Genomic DNA, 20,127 nt, shown 5'->3' on the forward strand with positions numbered 1-20,127 from the left:
TTAAATGGATTTGCAAGATTGAAAGTAAGCTAGCAAACTTGGAAGTGTTGTTGGTGTGTTCTTGAGTAGTTGTTTTGTAACTTGGTTTATGTATGGATTTATGAACTAGATTGAGCTAGATTTTGATGAAGATGATGAAGAACACTTAGAACAATGGAAGAACACTTTAGAGAGTTTAGTTTGATGCATAAAAATTAAAAAATGAAAGTGTTTATGGTGATGATTGAAAAAGTGATGTAGGTACTCCATATAAGGTCACATTAGTTTGTAATTTTGTGTAATCATTCATGATAGTTGCCAAATGATGGTTCCTACATGGTTAGGTGACTCACATGGGCTGCTAAGATCTGATCATTGGAGTGTATATACCAATAGTACATACATTTAGAAGCTGGGTATTGTACGAGTACGAATACGGGTGCATACGAGTAGAATTGTTGATGAAAATGAACGAGGATGTAATTGTAAGCATTTTTGTTAAGTAGAAGTATTTTGATAAGTGTCTTGAAGTCTTTCAAAAGTGTATGAATACATATTAAAACACTACATGTATATACATTTTAACTGAGTCGTTAAGTCATCGTTAGTCGTTACATGTAAGTGTTGTTTTGAAACCTTTAAGTTAACGATCTTGTTAAATGTTGTTAACCTATTGTTTATTATATCTAATGAGATGTTAAATTATTACATTATCATGATATTATAATGTATTAATATATTTTAATATGATATATATACATTTAAATGTCGTTACAACGATAATCGTTACATATATGTCTCGTTTCGAAATCCTTAAGTTTAGTAGTCTTGTTTTTACATATGTAGTTCATTGTTAATACACTTAATGATATGTTTACTTATCATTTATCATGTTTAAATTTAGTGTATCAATATCTTAATAATAATACGTTGCTATAACGATAATCGTTATATATATCGTTTTCGAGTTTCTTAATTCAATAGTCTCATTTTTATGTATATAACTCATTGTTAAAATACCTAATGAGATACTTACTTATCATAATATCATGTTAACTATATATGTATCCATATATATGTCATCATATAGTTTTTACAAGTTTTAACGTTCGTGAATCGCTGGTCAACTTGGGTGGTCAATTGTCTATATGAAACCTATTTCAATTAATCAAGTCTTAACAAGTTTGATTGCTTAACATGTTGGAAACACTTAATCATGTAAATATCAATTTCATTTAATATATATAAACATGGAAAAGTTCGGGTCACTACAGTTGGTAATACCCGAGAAATGTTTAAGTTCACAATTAATATGTTACACTGTACATTCTTCAATTCTAAATCAAAAATCATCAACTATACTCACTACTTTCACAGCGATATACAATCATTTCATATAAATTCAATTACATATTCTGATTTTGACAGAATAGAATCCAATTCAAGATTCAACAGGTGACATCACTCTTAGATCCCTATATCTTTCAAAGTTATACTTTGACTTCAAAACTGTGCTAGAACATCACCTCTCTTCATAAAACCCAGAAAAATATTTGTATCATTCAAAATATGTATCTTGACAAATACAATCTTCATTCAAACCCTTCAAACTCTTGAAAATACCTCGGATTGATAACCGGCAATTTGGTTATGATAACTTTGAATGCTGATGAAGCAGCAAAAATATAAATGGTCTTAATGGCCAAAAGTTTGATAATAAAGAGTGATGTGTTGAAAAAGCTCAGATTTGAAACTGAAAAACGGATTGAGCAAACTATGAAGGAGACTATTGACAAATCACAAAGACTAAACCTGCCTTCAAAGAATTCAAATGATTCAGTATCTGCTGAAGTCTTTAGCGAATACCTTGCTCCTTACTCTAGACCCTTGCGGACAATATTCTTCATCATCCTTTGATCTTAGATATTCTAAGATATCATCATATCTTTCATTACAAATATCTTCGATATTTCTGAAGATATTTTCATGACTATTCTTATCTGAAATTATTTATCTCTTCGCGCTATCTGCGTTACATCATAAAGAAAACTGTTTTAGTTTCTAAATTCTGAAAAATTCGAATTTTTAAATATGAATGTTTTTGAAGTAGTGTTGGGAATTGAAGCATGAATTAGTATAATATAATGACACCTGATCAACGTAATAATATTACAGTAAGTCATGCTGAGTTTCTAATGGAACATAATGATTCACAGACTATACCGTCATCATGTGCCATGTTACACGACTCTTACATTCTACCTAATCTCTAAACATATCAAGAACTTATTTTCTTAATAGTTCTATATTTTTCCGTAACTTCTGGTAATTTAACCAATCAAGATTGTGTTATTATAATTTCTTTCTTAGAATATTAGTTATATTCATTCGAAACTCCATACCTACGAATTCTGGACCATTACTTGCTTTGCTTAAAGACGAGAGGAGAAAACAAAAGCATAGAGCAACGAAATATATATAGAAGTATAAATCGCAACAAATAAGAGAAATCATTAACCGTGGATGCCAATAATTATGAAAAGACAAATGCAATGAAGGATTATGAAAACCACCACCCCAAGAGCGAAGTAGAAGTAAACAGATTCTTCCGGTGGAAGAAGAAAAAGAAGAATGACGGATACGATAGCCCGGAAAATATCAAGAATCAGGACTGGATTTAACATTTTCACAATCTATTGAAAAGTATGAAATGAGGAAGAAGATTATAAGAGTGGTGAGAATAATGAAACGGAAGAGGTTAATTTATAGCGAAATATCAGACATAGTAAGCGAGACAGCTTACGCATTGAATCAGTGAAAATCCTAATTTCCTTAATTACCGAAGAATCAAATCTTATTTAGATTTCGAAGATCTTCTTTAATTTCCTTGAATTCCGGAAATCAACCATGACAACGTCAAAATTTAAGACGAACCTTTAATTTCTCGTTTCACTCTTTTGCGATAATTTCTCTCATGCGCTACAAGTAATCAAATTGTATTATCCATATTACTCAATGGTGATAAAACTCTAAATTTCAACTTATATTCTTCATAAAAATATTCATACGATTAACCATGATGACCTCTGTCAAAATTTCGGGACGAAATTTTCTTTAACGGGGAGGTACTGTGATGACCCGAAAAATTTCGACTTATTTAAACTAATTCTCTATATGATTTAACATTTTTGTCATGATACGCAATGCATTTTGACAAGTTTTAAAACTTTTGTATCTAAATCCCTTTAGACGAAGTACATCTTTCACCGATTTTGACGAATAATAACATTTTTGGTGAATGATAACATTTTGACGAATGATAACATTTTGATGGATGATCACATTTTGTTGAATGGTAAAAAATTTTATGAATGATAACTGAGACATACGAAATGATAAAAAAATTACTATTGAATGATGCAATTTAAAATTAAAATTTTACGTATATAATCGTTTCATTTTTATGATGTAATTTTTCTTAATTTATAAGAGAAACGCAATTAAATCAAAGATGTACAAGCTGTAAAGTACAACGTACAACAATGTAACTTAAATAGTTGAATCGAAATTAATTCATTTACTATTCATATGAATAGTAAATGAAACGAAATTAATTAGTTTACTATTCACATGAAAGCGACATGATAAAAATTATTAATTATAAGTTACATAACATACACCTGAAGTATTTAAGAAATACGACTTTTTAAATTTTAAAAATTCATTAAATTAAATTAAACTAATTTGAGGATGCGATTAATTAAACATGTCCGATTCTTTATTATTTATATTATTATAATATTATTAATTATTATATCTAAAAGTTACATACATGCATGTGAAGTGTCGGCACACTAAAACCAAGATGTATCATTTTCATTTATTTACTTATTTGTCTGTTTTGTATCAAATGGTGGCAGACAAAATCAAAGGGTGGTGTCACTTTTATTTTGCATGTGAAGATATTTGTCTTGGTGAAGACTTCTTAACACAAACACAAACTCACAATTTCATATATATATACATGCATCACACGATACACATATAGGCATATACACTTTCTGCCATCCTTTTGGTTTATGGTTCCACAACACAAACACGCCATCTTCATTCACCATTTATATTTTTACTTTCTGTTAAACTCATCGATATCACCATCATTCCACTAGCTTCTATATTTCTATTTCTCCATCAATTAAAATTTAAGAACCACTCTTATCAATTCCTTGTTAAAAATTCAAGATTTGTAGTTATATACTATAATCGGGTTATACACGGGTGTTTTATATCGGGTTTCAAACCGTTTAAAACTAAGAAAATATTGGGTATTGTTCGGGGTATTGTTCTTGAATCAAAGGCCAACCTAGCACTTATCAATTACGTTGCACCTACATACATTTTCCTACAATATTGAACCACAATATTGAATAGTGAGTTTCATATGCTCCCTTTTTAATTGCTTTTGCAATCTATATTTTTGGGCCGAGAATACATGCACTTTATTTTAAACGCAATGGATACAAGTACATACTAAATTCTACACCGAGTTTGAACCAAAAATCCCTTAGCTTTGGTAACTAGTAGCTGCCAGTTATAAGAACTGGTGGGCGCGAATAGTTGTATATGGATCCATAGGGCTTAACATCCCCGTCTGTTCAAGGTATAGAAACCCTAGCCTGAACTATAAAACAGACGTATGCTATTTGAGTTTAGTACACGTTGGATTGCGTGTATTGTACATGTTGGTTGCATGTATGTTAAAACAGGGGTACTTATTATAAATACGTTAAAGTTTAGTTACCAGGGTGCTCAATCTTGTAGAATATTTTGATAAACGTTTCTGGATGAAACAACTGAAATCTTGTGATCCACCTTTATATACAGATTATGCGTAACATTAAAACTATGAACTCACCAACCTTTGTGTTGACACTTTTAAGCATGTTTATTCTCAGGTTCCTAGAAGTCTTTCGCTGTTTGCTTATACGTTATACAAGCTATGTGCATGGAGTCATACATGCTTTATGAAATGTCCCGTTCTTATTGATTAAAAACGTTCAATATTAATTGATTTCGTTGCGAGGTTTTGACCTCTATATGAGACGTTTTTCAAAGACTGCATTTATTTTTAAAACAAACCATAACCTTTATTTCATAGATAAAGGTTTTAAAAAAAACTTTACGTAGATTATCAAATAATGATAATCTAAAATATCCTGTTTACACACGACCATTACATAATGGTTTACAATACAAATATGTTACAACAAAATAAGTTTCTTGAATGCAGTTTTTACACAATATCATACAAGCATGGACTCCAAATCTCGTCCTTATTTAAGTATGCGACAGCGGAAGCTCTTAATAATCACCTGAGAATAAACATGCTTAAAACGTCAACAAAAATGTTGGTGAGTTATAGGTTTAACCTATATATATCAAATCATAATAATAGACCACAAGATTTCATATTTCAATACACATCCCATACATAGAGATAAAAATCATTCATATGGTGAACACCTGGTAACCGACATTAACAAGATGCATATATAAGAATATCCCCATCATTCCGGGACACCCTTCGGATATGATATCAATTTCGAAGTACTAAAGCATCCGGTACTTTGGATGGGATTTGTTAGGCCCAATAGATCTATCTTTAGGATTCGCGTCAATTAGGGTGTCTGTTCCCTAATTCTTAGATTACCAGACTTAATAAAAAGGGGCATATTCGATTTCGAGAATTTAACCATAGAATGTAGTTTCACGTACTTGTGTCTATTTTGTAAATCATTTATAAAACCTGCATGTATTCTCATCCCAAAAATATTAGATTTTTAAAAGTGGGACTATAACTCACTTTCACAGATTTTTACTTCGTCGGGAAGTAAGACTTGGCCACTGGTTGATTCACGAACCTATAACAACATATACATATATATCAAAGTATGTTCAAAATATATTTACAACACTTTTAATATATTTTGATGTTTTAAGTTTATTAAGTCAGCTGTCCTCGTTAGTAACCTACAACTAGTTGTCCACAGTTAGATGTACAGAAATAAATCGATAAATATTATCTTGAATCAATCCACGACCCAGTGTATACGTATCTCAGTATTGATCACAACTCAAACTATATATATTTTGGAATCAACCTCAACCCTGTATAGCTAACTTCAACATTCACATATAGAGTGTCTATGGTTGTTTCGAAATATATATAGATGTGTCGACATGATAGGTCGAAACATTGTATACGTGTCTATGGTATCTCAAGATTACATAATATACAATACAAGTTGATTAAGTTATGGTTGGAATAGATTTGTTACCAATTTTCACGTAGCTAAAATGAGAAAAATTATCCAATCTTGTTTTACCCATAACTTCTTCATTTTAAATCCGTTTTGAGTGAATCAAATTGCCATGGTTTCATATTGAACTCTATTTTATGAATCTAAACAGAAAAAGTATAGGTTTATGGTCGGAAAAATAAGTTACAAGTCGTTTTTGTAAAGGTAGTCATTTCAGTCGAAAGAACGACGTCTAGATGACCATTTTAGAAAACATACTTCCACTTTGAGTTTAACCATAATTTTTGGATATAGTTTCATGTTCATAATAAAAATCATTTTCTCAGAATAACAACTTTTAAATCAAAGTTTATCATAGTTTTTAATTAACTAACCCAAAACAGCCCGCGGTGTTACTACGACGGCGTAAATCCGGTTTTACGGTGTTTTTCGTGTTTCCAGGTTTTAAATCATTAAGTTAGCATATCATATAGATATAGAACATGTTTTTAGTTGATTTTAAAAGTCAAGTTAGAAGGATTAACTTTTGTTTGCGAACAAGTTTAGAATTAACTAAACTATGTTCTAGTGATTACAAGTTTAAACCTTCGAATAAGATAGCTTTATATGTATGAATTGAATGATGTTATGAACATCATTACTACCTTAAGTTCCTTGGATAAACCTACTGGAAAAGAGAAAAATGGATCTAGCTTCAATGGATCCTTGGATGGCTCGAAGTTCTTGAAGCAGAATCATGACACGAAAACAAGTTCAAGTAAGATCATCACTTGAAATAAGATTGTTATAGTTATAGAAATTGAACCAAAGTTTGAATATGATTATTACCTTGTATTAGAATGATAACCTACTGTAAGAAACAAAGATTTCTTGAGGTTGTATGATCACCTTACAAGATTGGAAGTGAGCTAGCAAACTTGAAAGTATTCTTGATTTTATGTAACTAGAACTTGTAGAATTTATGAAGAACACTTAGAACTTGAAGATAGAACTTGAGAGAGATCAATTAGATGAAGAAAATTGAAGAATGAAAGTGTTTGTAGGTGTTTTTGGTCATTGGTTTATGGATTAGATATAAAGGATATGTAATTTTGTTTTCATGTAAATAAGTCATGAATGATTACTCATATTTTTGTAATTTTATGAGATATTTCATGCTAGTTGCCAAATGATGGTTCCCACATGTGTTAGGTGACTCACATGGGCTGCTAAGAGCTAATCATTGGAGTGTATATACCAATAGTACATACATCTAAAAGCTGTGTATTGTACGAATACAAATACGGGTGCATACGAGTAGAATTGTTGATGAAACTGAACGAGGATGTAATTGTAAGAATTTTTGTTAAGTAGAAGTATTTTGATAAGTGTATTGAAGTCTTTCAAAAGTGTATAAATACATATTAAAACACTACATGTATATACATTTTAACTGTGTCGTTAAGTCATTGTTAGTCGTTACATGTAAGTGTTGTTTTGAAACCTTTAGGTTAACGATCTTGTTAAATGTTGTTAACCCAATGTTTATAATATCAAATGAGATTTTAAATTATTATATTATCATGATATTATCATGTATGAATATCTCTTAATATGATATATATACATTAAATGTCTTTACAACGATAATCGTTACATATATGTCTCATTTAAAAATTAGTAAGTTAGTAGTCTTGTTTTTACATATGTAGTTCATTGTTAATATACTTAATGATATGTTTACTTATTATAGTATCATGTTAACTATATATATATCCATATATATGTCATCATATAGTTTTTACAAGTTTTAACATTCGTGAATCACCGGTCAACTTGGGTGGTCAATTGTCTATATGAAACATATTTCAATTAATCAAGTCTTAACAAGTTTGATTGCTTAACATGTTGGAAACATTTAATCATGTAAATATCAATCTCAATTAATATATATATATAAACATGGAAAAGTTCGGGTCACTACAGTACCTACCCGTTAAATAAATTTCGTCCTGAAATTTTAAGCTGTTGAAGGTGTTGACGAATCTTCTGGAAATAGATGCGGGTATTTCTTCTTCATCTGATCTTCACGCTCCCAGGTGAACTCGGGTCCTCTACGAGCATTCCATCGAACCTTAACAATTGGTATCTTGTTTTGCTTAAGTCTTTTAACCTCACGATCCATTATTTCGACGGGTTCTTCGATGAATTGGAGTTTTTCGTTGATTTGGATTTCATCTAACGGAATAGTGAGATCTTCTTTAGTAAAACATTTCTTCAAAATCGAGACGTGGAAAGTGTTATGTACAGCCGCGAGTTGTTGAGGTAACTCAAGTCGGTAAGCTACTGGTCCGACATGATCAATAATCTTGAAAGGTCCAATATACCTTGGATTTAATTTCCCTCGTTTACCAAATCGAACAACACCTTTCCAAGGTGCAACTTTAAGCATGACCATCTCTCCAATTTCAAATTCTATATCTTTTCTTTTAATGTCAGCGTAGCTCTTTTGTCGACTTTGGGCGGTTTTCAACCGTTGTTAAATTTGGATGATCTTCTCAGTAGTTTCTTGTATAATCTCCGGACCCGTAATCTGTCTATCCCCCACTTCACTCCAACAAATCGGAGACCTGCACTTTCTACCATAAAGTGCTTCAAACGGCGCCATCTCAATGCTTGAATGGTAGCTGTTGTTGTAAGAAAATTCTGCTAACGGTAGATGTCGATCCCAACTGTTTCCGAAATCAATAACACATGCTCGTAGCATGTCTTCAAGCATTTTTATCGTCCTTTCGCTCTGCCCATCAGTTTGTGGATGATAGGCAGTACTCATGTCTAGACGAGTTCCTAATGCTTGCTGTAATGTCTGCCAGAATCTTGAAATAAATCTGCCATCCCTATCAGAGATAATAGAGATTGGTATTCCATGTCTGGAGACGACTTCCTTCAAATACAGTCGTGCTAACTTCTCCATCTTGTCATCTTCTCTTATTGGCAGGAAGTGTGCTGATTTGGTGAGACGATCAACTATTACCCAAATAGTATCAAAACCACTTGCAGTCCTTGGCAATTTAGTGATGAAATCCATGGTAATGTTTTCGGATTTCCATTCCGGGATTTCGGGTTGTTGAAGTAGACCTGATGGTTTCTGATGCTCAGCTTTGACCTTAAAACACGTCAAACATTCTCCTACATATTTAGCAACATCGGCTTTCATACCCGGCCACCAAAAATGTTTCTTGAGATCCTTGTACATCTTCCCCGTTCCAGGATGTATTGAGTATCTGGTTTTATGAGCTCCTCTAAGTACCATTTCTCTCATATCTCCAAATTTTGGTACCCAAATTCTTTCAGCCCTATACCGGGTTCCGTCTTCCCGAATATTAAGATGCTTCTCCGATCCTTTGGGTATTTCATCCTTTAAATTTCCCTCTTTTAAAACTCCTTGTTGCGCCTCCTTTATTTGAGTAGCAAGGTTATTATGAATCATTATATTCATAGATTTTACTCGAATGGGTTCTCTGTCCTTCCTGCTCAAGGCATCGGCTACCACATTTGCCTTCCCCGGGTGGTAACGAATCTCAAAGTCGTAATCATTCAATAATTCAATCCACCTACGCTGCCTCATATTCAGTTGTTTCTGATTAAATATGTATTGAAGACTTTTGTGGTCGGTATATATAATACTTTTGACCCCATTTAAGTAGTGCCTCCAAGTCTTTAATGCAAAAACAACAGCGCCTAATTCCAAAATATGCGTCGTATAATTTTGTTCGTGAATCTTCAATTGTCTAGACGCATAAGCAATCACCTTCGTTCGTTGCATTAATACATAACCGAGACCTTGCTTTGATGCGTCACAATAAATCACAAAATCATCATTCCCTTCAGGCAATGACAATACAGGTGCCGTAGTTAGCTTTTTCTTCAATAACTGAAACGCTTTCTCTTGTTCATCATTCCATTCAAATTTCTTCCCTTTATGCGTTAATGCAGTCAAGGGTTTTGCTATTCTGGAAAAGTCTTGGATGAACCTTCTGTAGTAACCAGCTAGTCCTAAAAACTGGCGTATATGTTTCGGAGTTTTCGGGGTTTCCCACTTTTCAACAGTTTCTATCTTTGCCGGATCCACCTTAATACCTTCTTTGTTCACTATGTGACCGAGGAATTGAACTTCTTCCAACCAAAATGCACACTTTGAAAACTTAGCGTACAATTCTTCCTTCCTCAATACTTCTAACACCTTTCTCAAATGTTCACCGTGTTCCTGGTCATTCTTTGAGTAAATAAGTATGTCATCAATGAAAACAATGACAAACTTGTCAAGGTATGGTCCACACACTCGGTTCATAAGGTCCATGAACACAGCTGGTGCATTAGTTAAACCAAACGGCATGACCATAAACTCGTAATGACCGTAACGTGTTCTGAAAGCAGTCTTTGGAATATCATCTTCTTTCACCCGCATTTGATGATACCCGGAACGTAAGTCAATCTTTGAATAAACAGACGAGCCTTGTAGTTGATCAAATAAGTCGTCGATTCTCGGTAGTGGGTAGCGGTTCTTGATGGTAAGTTTGTTCAATTCTCGGTAGTCGATACATAACCTGAATGTACCATCTTTCTTCTTGACAAACAAAACAGGAGCTCCCCACGGTGATGTGCTTGGTCGAATGAAACCACGCTCTAAAAGTTCTTGTAATTGGCTTTGCAGTTCTTTCATCTCGCTGGGTGCGAGTCTGTAAGGAGCACGAGCTATTGGTGCAGTCCTGGTTCAAGATCTATTTGAAATTCAACGGATCGATGTGGAGGTAATCCCGGTAATTCTTTCGGAAATACATCGAGAAATTCTTTTGCAATGGGAACATCATTGATGCTCTTTTCTTCAGTTTGTACTTTCTCGACGTGTGCTAGAACAGCATAGCAACCTTTTCTTATTAGTTTTTGTGCCTTCAAATTACTAATAAGATGTAGCTTCGTGTTGCCCTTTTCTCCGTACACCATTAAGGGTTTTCCTTTTTCTTGTATAATGCGAATTGCATTTTTGTAACAAACGATCTCTGCTTTCACTTCTTTCAACCAGTCCATACCGATTATCACATCAAAACTCCCTAACTCTACTGGTATCAAGTCAATCTTAAATGTTTCGCTAACCAGTTTAATTTCTCGATTCCGACATATATTATCTGCTGAAATTAATTTACCATTTGCTAATTCGAGTAAAAATTTACTATCCAAAGGCGTCAATGGACAACTTAATTTAGCACAAAAATCTCTACTCATATAGCTTCTATCCGCACCCTAATCAAATAAAACGTAAGCAGATTTATTGTCAATAAGAAACGTACCCGTAACAAGCTCCGGGTCTTCCTGTGCCTCTGCCGCATTAATATTGAAAACTCTTCCGCGGCCTTGTCCATTCGTGTTCTTCTGGTTCGGGCAATTTCTAATAATGTGGCCCGGTTTTCCACATTTATAACAAACTACATTGGCATAACTTGCTCCGACACTACTTGCTCCACCATTACTCGTTCTGACACCATTTGTTCCTTTCGTTCTATTAACCCCTGGTCCGTAGACCTCACACTTTGCCGCGCTATGACCATTTCTTTTACACTTGTTGCAAAATTTGGTGCAGAACCCCGAGTGATACTTTTCACACCTTTGGCATAGCTGCTTCTGATTGTTGTTGTTGTTGCGGTTATTATTGTTGTTGGGATGATTGTTGTAGTTGTTGTTGTTGTTGTTGTTGTTGTTGTTGGGCCGTTTGTTGTAGTTGCGATTGATGTTGCGATTGTTGGGATAATTGTTGCGATTATTGTTGTAATTGCTGTTGTTGTTGTATTGGTGATTCTTATCACCGTTTTCCTCCCACTTTCTTTTGACTTGCTTCACATTGGCCTCTTCAGCAGTCTGTTCTTTAATTCTTTCTTCAATCTGGTTCACTAGTTTGTGAGCCATTCTACATGCCTGTTGTATGGAGGCGGGCTCGTGTGAACTTATATCTTCTTGGATTCTTTCCGGTAATCCTTTCACAAACGCGTCGATCTTCACTTCCTCATCTTCGAACGCTCCCGGACACAATAGGCATAATTCTGTGAATCGTCTTTCGTACGTGGTAATATCAAATCCTTGGGTTCGTAACCCTCTAAGTTCTGTCTTGAGCTTATTGACCTCGGTTCTGGGACGGTACTTCTCATTCATCAAGTGCTTGAATGCTGACCACGGTAGTGCGTACGCATCGTCTTGTCCCACTTGCTCTAGATAGGTATTCCACCATGTTAACGCAGAACCTGTGAAAGTATGCGTAGCGTACTTCACTTTGTCCTCTTCAGTACACTTACTTATGGCAAACACCGATTCGACCTTCTCGGTCCACCGTTTCAATCCGATCGGTCCATCGGTTCCATCAAATTCCAAAGGTTTGCAGGCAGTGAATTCTTTGTAGGTGCATCCTACACGATTTCCTGTACTGCTAGATCCAAGGTTATTGTTGGTATGTAGCGCAGCCTGTACTGCGGCTATGTTTGAAGCTAGAAAAGTACGGAATTCCTCTTCATTCATATTCACGGTGTGTCGAGTAGTCGGTGCCATTTCCTTCAAAATAGTCAAATGGAACAAGTTAATCATACAGAATATTAAGAGTAGTTAATAGTATTTCGTAGCATAATATGAACTCATTTATAAAAGCTTTTTCTTCATATTAGCATTTTATAAGTTTAAATTCGGGTAGTACCTACCCGTTAAGTTCATACTTAGTAGCTAATATACAATTCAACTACTACAATTCTATATGAAAAACTGATTATAATAATATTTCGCGTTCAAACTTTTACACAATATTTTACAAACTTACAATACCGCTTATTTTACATATAGCATGAAATATAGCACACAATAAATTTGATACAAGATGGTTGTGAAGATAATTCTAGCTAGTACACAAGTCGTTCAGCAAAGGCAATAAAGACACGTAATTTATACGTCCAGAAACAAGTCATGCATTCTGGTTTTACTAGGATTACTTCCCATCCTTGGTCTTGTGGAACATAACCGTTATGGCAGTTGATAAGACAGCGTGTTGTAACGTCGTCAAAGGGACGAGGGTTACGTAATGTCCAACAGTCCTGTAACAATCTAAAAACCTCATTCCTTACCCCAATTACCAACTCCGTCACTTGTGGGAACGTTTTGTTTAATAGTTGTAGCCCGATGTTCTTGTTCTCACTTTGGTGAGAAGCGAACATTACTAATCCGTAAGCATAACATGCTTCTTTATGTTGCATGTTAGCCGCTTTTTCTAAATCACGAAGTCCAATATTCGGATATATTGAGTCAAAATAATTTCTTAACCCATTGCGTAAAATAGCATTTGGGTTCCCCGCAATATATGCGTCAAAGTAAACACATCGTAACTTATGGATTTCCCAATGTGATATCCCCCATCTTTCGAACGAACGCCTTTTATAAACCAAGGCATTCTTGGAACGTTCTTCGAATGTCTTACAAACTGATCTCGCCTTAAATAGTTGTGCAGAAGAATTCTGACCGACTCTAGACAAGATTTCATCAATCATGTCTCCGGGTAGGTCTCTTAAAATATTGGGTTGTCTATCCATTTTGTGTTTTTATACTGTAAAATAGACAAGAGTTAGATTCATAAAAAAAAATACTTATTAATACAAGCAATTTTTACATATATCATAAAGCATAAGCACACTATATTACATATATTACACCACACGAATACAACTATCTTATTCCAACTCGCTTGTTTCTTCTTCTTCGGTTTTGGTTCGTTTTGCCAAGTTTCTAGGGATATATGATGTTCCCCTAATACGAGCCGTCGTTTTCCACATTGGTTAAGAAAAACCTGGTGGTTTAGAGGTTCCCGGGTCATTGTTACAACTTAAGGACTTCGGGGGTTGACGATACATATAAAGTTCATCGGGATTGGAATTAGATTTCTCTATTTTTATGCCCTTTCCCTTATTATTTTCTTTTGCATTTTTAAATTCAGTTGGGGTAATTTCTATAACATCATCGGAATTCTCGTTGGAATCCGATTCATCGGAGAATTGGTAATCCTCCCAATATTTTGCTTCCTTGGCGGAAACACCATTGACCATAATTAACCTTGGTCGGTTGGTTGAGGATTTTCTTTTACTTAACTGTTTTATTATTTCCCCCACCGGTTCTATTTCTTCATCCGGTTCCGATTCTTCTTCCGGTTCCGATTCTTCTTCCGGTTCCGACTCTTCTTCCGGTTCCTCTTCGGGAACTTGTGAATCAGTCCACGAATCATTCCAATTTACATTTAACTCTTCATTATTATTAGGTGAGTCAATGGGACTTGTTCTAGAGGTAGACATCTATCACATAATATCAAACGCGTTAAGAGATTAATATATCACATAATATTCACATGTTAAAAATATAGAGTTTCCAACAAAATTTGTTAAGCAATCATTTTTCAAGTAAACACGATCGAAGTCCAGACTCACTAATGCATCCTAACAAACTCGATAAGACACACTAATGCAAAATTCTGGTTCTCTAAGACCAACGCTCGGATACCAACTGAAATGTCCCGTTCTTATTGATTAAAAACGTTCCATATTAATTGATTTCGTTGCGAGGTTTTGACCTCTATATGAGACGTTTTTCAAAGACTGTATTCATTTTTAAAACAAACCATAACCTTTATTTCATAGATAAAGGTTTTAAAAAAAACTTTACGTAGATTATCAAATAATGATAATCTAAAATATCCTGTTTACACACGACCATTACATAATGGTTTACAATACAAATATGTTACAACAAAATAAGTTTCTTGAATGCAGTTTTTACACAATATCATACAAGCATGGACTCCAAATCTCGTCCTTATTTAAGTATGCGATAGCGGAAGCTCTTAATAATCACCTGAGAATAAACATGCTTAAAACGTCAACAAAAATGTTGGTGAGTTATAGGTCTAACCTATATATATCAAATCATAATAATAGACCACAAGATTTCATATTTCAATACACATCCCATACATAGAGATAAAAATCATTCATATGGTGAACACCTGGTAACCGACATTAACAAAATGCATATATAAGAATATCCCCATCATTCCGGGACACCCTTCGGATATGATATCAATTTCGAAGTACTAAAGCATCCGGTACTTTGGATGGGGTTTGTTAGGCCCAATAGATCTATCTTTAGGATTCGCGTCAATTAGGGTGTCTGTTCCCTAATTATTAGATTACCAGACTTAATAAAAAGGGGCATATTCGATTTCGATAATTCAACCATAGAATGTAGTTTCACGTACTTGTGTCTATTTTCTAAATCATTTATAAAACCTGCATGTATTCTCATCCCAAAAATATTAGATTTTTAAAAGTGGGACTATAACTCACTTTCACAGATTTTTACTTCGTCGGGAAGTAAGACTTGGCCACTGGTTGATTCACGAACCTATAACAACATTTACATATATATCAAAGTATGTTCAAAATATATTTACAACACTTTTAATATATTTTGATGTTTTAAGTTTATTAAGTCAGCTGTCCTCGTTAGTAACCTACAACTAGTTGTCCACAGTTAGATGTACAGAAATAAATCGATAAATATTATCTTGAATCAATCCACGACCCAGTGTATACGTATCTCAGTATTGATCACAACTCAAACTATATATATTTTGGAATCAACCTCAACCCTGTATAGCTAACTCCAACATTCACATATAGAGTGTCTATGGTTGTTCCGAAATATATATAGATGTGTCGACATGATAGGTCGAAACATTGTATACGTGTCTATGGTATCTCAAGATTACATAATATACAATACAAGTTGATTAAGTTATGGTTGGAATAGATTTGTTACCAATTTTCACGTAGCTAAAATGAGAAAAATTATCCAATCTTGTTTTACCCATAACTTCTTCATTTTAAATCCGTTTTGAGTGAATCAAATTGCTATGGTTTCATATTGAACTCTATTTTATGAATCTAAATAGAAAAAGTATAGGTTTATAGTCGGAAAAATAAGTTACAAGTCGTTTTTGTAAAGGTAGTCATTTCAGTCGAAAGAACGACGTCTAGATGACCATTTTAGAAAACATACTTTCACTTTGAGTTTAACCATAATTTTTGGATATAGTTTCATGTTCATAATAAAAATCATTTTCTCAGAATAGAAACTTTTAAATCAAAGTTTATCATAGTTTTTAATTAACTAACCCAAAACAGCCCGCGGTGTTACTACGACGGCGTAAAACCGGTTTTACGGTGTTTTTCGTGTTTCCAGGTTTTAAATCATTAAGTTAGCATATCATATAGATATAGAACATGTGTTTAGTTGATTTTAAAAGTCAAGTTAGAAGGATTAACTTTTGTTTGCGAACAAGTTTAGAATTAACTAAACTATGTTCTAGTGATTACAAGTTTAAACCTTCGAATAAGATAGCTTTATATGTATGAATCGAATGATGTTATGAACATCATTACTACCTTAAGTTCCTTGGATAAACCTACTGGAAAAGAGAAAAATGGATCTAGCTTCAATGGATCCTTGGATGGCTCGAAGTTCTTGAAGCAGAATCATGACACGAAAACAAGTTCAAGTAAGATCATCACTTGAAATAAGATTGTTATAGTTATAGAAATTGAACCAAAGTTTGAATATGATTATTACCTTGTATTAGAATGATAACCTACTGTAAGAAACAAAGATTTCTTGAGGTTGGATGATCACCTTACAAGATTGGAAGTGAGCTAGCAAACTTGAAAGTATTCTTGATTTTATGTAACTAGAACTTGTAGAATTTATGAAGAACACTTAGAACTTGAAGATAGAACTTGAGAGAGATCAATTAGATGAAGAAAATTGAAGAATGAAAGTGTTTGTAGGTGTTTTTGGTCGTTGGTGTATGGATTAGATATAGAGGATATGTAATTTTGTTTTCATGTAAATAAGTCATGAATGATTACTCATATTTTTGTAATTTTATGAGATATTTCATGCTAGTTGCCAAATGATGGTTCCCACATGTGTTAGGTGACTCACATGGGCTGCTAAGAGCTGATCATTGGAGTGTATATACCAATAGTACATACATCTAAAAGCTGTGTATTGTACGAATACGAATACGGGTGCATACGAGTAGAATTGTTGATGAAACTGAACGAGGATGTAATTTTAAGCATTTTTGTTAAGTAGAAGTATTTTGATAAGTGTATTGAAGTCTTTCAAAAGTGTATAAATACATATTAAAACACTACATGTATATACATTTTAACTGAGTCGTTAAGTCATCGTTAGTCGTTACATGTAAGTGTTGTTTTAAAACCTTTAGGTTAACGATCTTGTTAAATGTTGTTAACCCAATGTTTATAATATCAAATGAGATTTTAAATTATTATATTATCATGATATTATCATGTATGAATATCTCTTAATATGATATATATACATTAAATGTCTTTACAACGATAATCGTTACATATATGTCTCGTTTAAAAATCATTAAGTTAGTAGTCTTGTTTTTACATATGTAGTTCATTGTTAATATACTTAATGATATGTTTACTTATCATAGTATCATGTTAACTATATATATATCCATATATATGTCATCATATAGTTTTTACAAGTTTTAACGTTCGTGAATCACCGGTCAACTTGGGTGGTCAATTGTCTATATGAAACATATTTCAATTAATAAAGTCTTAACAAGTTTGATTGCTTAACATGTTGGAAACATTTAATCATGTAAATATCAATCTCAATTAATATATATAAACATGGAAAAGTTCGGGTCACTACACTTTATTCGAGAAAACTTTGCATTCACAAAATCATCACCATGTATCTTATTTTGACTGCATTGTCAACGGATGTATTATTGTAAACTATTATTTAAGGTGATATCTATATGTAGAAATCATCAGATGTCAAAAACCTTGGAATTAGATATTCATTTATGGTGTACCTTTTCAAAAGAATGCAATGTTTACAAAACGTATCATGTAGAGGTCAAAACCTCACTATGAAATCAATGAATAACGTACCGCGTCAATAGCGATTTTGGCGGGTCGTTACATGTGTACACAACAAAAATGACGCCCTGCTCCTTGAGTATTATGGGATTGAATACCCCGACCTCCCAGAGGCTAGGGATGAGATCGGTTCCGGATTCGTACCGGACCGTACCGGAACCGGTTAGTACCGGTACCGAAATTGGGAAAAATGGAGAACCGAAATCGTACCGAAATTTCAATACGGTACCGGTTTCGGTACCGGTATGGGACCGGTATTTTTCAGTTTTTTACCCACTTGGTACCGTAATTTTTTGACAATGGTGTAGATAATACGAGTGACGTGGTATGATTCATTTGCAAGTTTGATATTTACTTGTTTGGTAAAATTGATGAAAATGTAACACTTAATGTACTTATATCAATTGCATTAGTGTGATTCTTTTAAAAGTTTGATGATGATCATGAGTCTGAAAGTTTGGTATTTACACGTTTGGTACCTAACAATGTAGATTTATTCGATGGAATCGATGATTTATTTGCGTCATTGATTCATGCATATTACATTACATGGAGTGTACATACATACATACATACATACATACATACATACATACATACATACATACATACATACATACATACATACATATTAGTTATTGTAAAGTTTGAAAATAGTGAATATTTAGTTTGTTCCTCTAAAAAGACTTCGAAATATGGAGGCTGACATAGTGTGTCTAGCAAAATGCAATTCAAGATTAAATAAAATAGAAAAGAATGGCAATACTTACAAACATCACTATATGTAGCCACATTACTATACTTCTTATCAGAATAAATGCATAAATTATTTGTTTATAGAAAAAAGTTCAACAAAAATTCATGTAAACATATAAAGGAGTTTCCTGCGTGGGATAAAGACACCCGTTTTGCTTATAATTTATAGTTGGATTAAAGGTCAAAACTTAATTGATAACTAGATCTTTACGGAGTATATAAGTTATATAATATAGGTCTATTATAAAGAATAAATTTGGAATGTTAAATTTCGGTACCAAATACCGATTTCCCCAAAAAATACCGGAACCGTACCGTACCGAAACCGAAACCGAAAACGTCCGATTCCTGGAACCGAAACCGATACCGAATCCCTTTCGGTTCGGTTTTTGGTACCGGTACCGGTACGGTATCGGTTCGGTTTTGGTATTTCGGTTTATTTGCTCATGCCTACCAGAGGCTCCCGAGAAAGCTATTTCAGCCTTCCGGACAGTTAAGGGCAATTCCTACGTCCCTCATCGGTCTGAATCCCCACCCTCGCATAACACTTACTATATTTTTATAGAAAACCTGAAAAAACGCTTCACTTCCTGACCTTATTCTCGAGTCGGAAGGGTTCTCGCTACTAAATCAATTTATTCAGTTGAAGTAGCTCTTTCCTGAGATGTCTTTCAAGCTGAAGAAGGCAGGGCGCTTTCCTTCGTTGAACACAAGGCAGACGGGGACAAATCCAATCCCTTAATTCTTTGATCCCAATTCAATTGTTGTTTGATGTAATATATATATATATATATATATATATATATATATATATATATATATATATATATATATATATATATATATATATATATATATATATATATATGTGTGTGTGTGTGTGTGGTAGGATCAAGAGGGAAGTAACCAATCGGGGGAAGCGGGGGGAAGCAAAACTTTTTTTTTCGTTTTTTGAAAAAACTTTGTTCACGTACATTATAGATTGGATAAAAATATGAACATTTAATAAAGACACTTTGTGATAA

The sequence above is a fragment of the Rutidosis leptorrhynchoides genome, chromosome 4 (genome assembly GCF_046630445.1).
Source record: "Rutidosis leptorrhynchoides isolate AG116_Rl617_1_P2 chromosome 4, CSIRO_AGI_Rlap_v1, whole genome shotgun sequence".
Classification (NCBI taxonomy): Eukaryota; Viridiplantae; Streptophyta; class Magnoliopsida; order Asterales; family Asteraceae; genus Rutidosis; species Rutidosis leptorrhynchoides.